The sequence below is a fragment of the Enhydra lutris genome, unplaced genomic scaffold, assembly GCF_002288905.1.
Source record: "Enhydra lutris kenyoni isolate GAN:26980312 unplaced genomic scaffold, ASM228890v2 scaffoldscaffold23, whole genome shotgun sequence".
In the NCBI taxonomy this organism is placed as follows: domain Eukaryota; kingdom Metazoa; phylum Chordata; class Mammalia; order Carnivora; family Mustelidae; genus Enhydra; species Enhydra lutris.
The window spans coordinates 21,629,456-21,632,746 of record NW_019154107.1 but is presented as its reverse complement, the minus strand read 5'-3'; positions in this window follow the sequence as shown (position 1 = coordinate 21,632,746).

The following is a 3,291-nucleotide window of genomic DNA, read 5'->3' as shown; positions in this document are numbered from 1 at the left end:
AGGGGGAGAGTCTCAAGCAGGCTCCACGCCCAGCATGGAGGCCAACCCCCCGGCTCTATCTCAGAACCCTGAGATCACCACCTGAGCCAAAATCAAGGGTTGGGCGCTCAACTCTAACTAAGCCACCCATTTGCTCCAAATTTTAAGTTTTTACAAAAAGTAGATATTAAACTACTGCATATAGAAAATGTATTTCATCCAAACCAAACAGGCCAAATAGAATCATCTAGATAAAGTGCCTGGCACACAGTAGGCACTCAATTCATGGGAGCCGTTAGCATCATTGTTCTCATCCACAAACATTTGCTGAGTTTCTATTATGTGGGAGCCATCGTAGTCAGACTCCATAGGGAGGCAGAGAAGTACAAAACAAAGTCCCCGCTCTCACATGCACAAAAACACCCCAAACGCCCAATGGCAGTGTTTACTTTGGGTCCAATGAGTGCTATAGAAAATAAAGCCTTTAAGAAGTTGAAATGAGAGAGAGATCATTTCCAGCTGGCCTCTTCAGGGGAGGTGGGGCTTGTGCAAGGCATTGAGGAAAAGGGAAGATTTCAATAGGCAGAGAAAGGGGGAAAGAACATTCCAGCGGCAGAAAAAAGCGAGGTTCAAAGGGCAAAGGGACTCTGTAGGCATGCGCAGAAGACGCCGAGGGGACATTTGGCTCGGCTCCCCCGGGTCTGCAGGGGACAACCAGGCCAGATCTGACAACCGCAAGAGCCGGCCTCTCCTCCCTCAACTGCAATAAGACAATCTCTAGCCCCAATCCTTCCGGTACCTGGAAGGGGGCCAAGAGTGACTTTCTTTACAGTTCTTGACCCTTGTGGGCTGAGCCTAAGAATGGGAAGCGAAGTAGCCAGGGCCATTTAAAAAAAAAAAAAAGTGAATCCTTTCCCTTAACTGCTGGGGCCCAGGTGCGCGCAGGGCAGCCACACCAAGCTGGGGGTGCGGAACTGAGGGCCCACTGTAACGTGCCAGACGTGCATGCGCCTGCTTCTACGTGGGGCGTGGGGGGGAGCGACGCGTGAGCGCGCACGTCGTAATGACATGTGGTATTTCCTGTGATTGTGTGCTGTGATATACTGGGTTGAGTTATGAGGGCAGTGTGTGCTAACCGCATTCCTGAAGGCTAATCTCTGTGAGCAACGAAGAAGGGGGCAGAGGGAAACAAGCAGCCGGCGAAGGATCTAGCCACAGAGCACGTCGCTGCCTTCCGTGGGCAGCGCCGGGACTCGGGGGAGGGGGCAGCCTGGGGAGGTCTCCTGGCAGTGTTCGCAAGGGGGGCATGCGAGCGATCGGGAATAAAACCGAAGGCCATTTAGATTCCAGACGGCGCCGGAGTGGCCTCCTGATCAGCAAAGTGTCGCATCGCGGCACCCCAACATCGTCCTTGAGCTGCTGCCTGTGTGTATCTCTCCACAGCGTGTATACAGAGACTAGGGATAAACACTTTTTTTAAAAAGTTAAAGCTTGATTAGCTGAACACCACAAGGCCCTGGGAAATTGAATTTAAGAAAAATTTGGATAATTGGAACAGCATATAATATCGAGAATGTTAAACACACAAGTCGGCTGAGCACAGAGTTTATGGCAAGCTCTGATTAAAATGAAGTTTCTGATAATCAAAGTTTTAATGGCAGAGGCTCATTTGAATTTCTTCTGTCTAGAAGGGAGATTAGATATCGTGTGCACAGAATATCTTGTGATAGTTTCCAGTCTTCCCAATTCCACTTGGGTCACATACACACTGTGTTATGTATGTATTTATTTCATGAAAAGTGCTCTATCCTCTGGTCGGCTCCCAACTAGCCCAAACAGGACTTGCCACAGATGTGTTTATCAGATTGCTCTGCAAATGCACGGGGAGGAAAAGTCTGCCTATCGTCTAAGTGATTTCAAAATCAAAGCCATTCCAGACACACCAGAAGCCTAAAGCAGCCAAGAGATAGGCCGAGTTTATAAACTTCCATAATATGTTTATTGCAAGGATGGCAATTACCCAATATCCCTGCCCTCCTGGGTCTTAGATCAGAATATTTCCACAAAAAGAAATCTGTGTTCGACTGCATTTAGCCAGTCATAATTCCAGATGTCTGGAATGTTCCAACACCAGGCAAGGGGCTAGGGAGGAAGAAAGAAAGGAAGCTGCTGATCATTGTTATAGCCCCGTGGTCGTCTGCGGTGGCATGTCTAGTTTGGCTGCTTGTCCCTCTTCCTCCTCCTCCTAATGGCCAGGTGTCACAGGAGTATCGTTAGATGGGGCGGGGGGGGGGTGGGGGGGGGGGGGGGGGGGGGGGGGGGCGGGCGGGGGTTGGCTGTCCTGAGCCACCAGAGGCTTTTCTGTCCGGCTCTGGAAACTCGACACGTCACATCAGAGACGTAATATCTTAATGAAATGACTTGAGTGTGCGTAATTTACGCCAGAACGGAAAATGCTGACATGGCAGAAAGGACGCTTGTTCCTGCGGTTGCCGGAGCACATTCGGGCTACATCGCTTGGGAATGAATCAGACCGGCGTTACAGGGAAGCCTGCTAAGAGAATTGCCTCCTCGAGCGCTCCTATCAAATGTTGAGGTTATTTACCGCGAGCGTACATGGTGGCCCATTCTGCCCTGTTCGTTGGATTACAAACTTGGGTGAGTTCAGTCATTTGTCCCAGACTCCTTCCTGAGACTGAATAAGAGGCAGGGTTATTCCGTGGAGTCATCAGGAGGATTGATTCTGCCCTTTCCTCTGGGGCTCTTCTGGCAAACATTAAACATCACAGCACCCCATTAAGGGAAGTTGAGGTGCTCGTTTCATAGATGCTAAGACTGATACCAAGGTTTTGCATCTGTGACACCTTATGGCCAACGGCATAGATTTTTTTTTTTTTTTTTTTACCCCCAGCAGACAGAGGTGTGGTGACTTGGGTATGGCGTGGCTGAAGAAGTCAGAGTTTCTTCTGATCATCATGGGGCTGGGGAGTGGGGTCTTAAACTCTGAAGCCTCTGTCCTCTGCTCACCACGGGGCAAGAGGCGTCAGGTCAAGGCCAGGTGCAAGAAGACTTTTTCTGCTGGTCTCTATGCCAGGAAGTCTCCAAAGTGGGGTGACGCATACCCTAAAACAAGATAATCCTTTGAGGGGTAGGGGTAATGGGTTGAATTGTGTCCCACCAAAATTCATGTGTTGAAGTCCTTGGCCCTAGTACCTCTGAATATGACCTTATTTGGAGACAGGATATTTATAGAGGCAATGGAGTTAAAATGAGGTCACTAGGGTGGGCCTAAAAAATATGACTAGCGTCCTT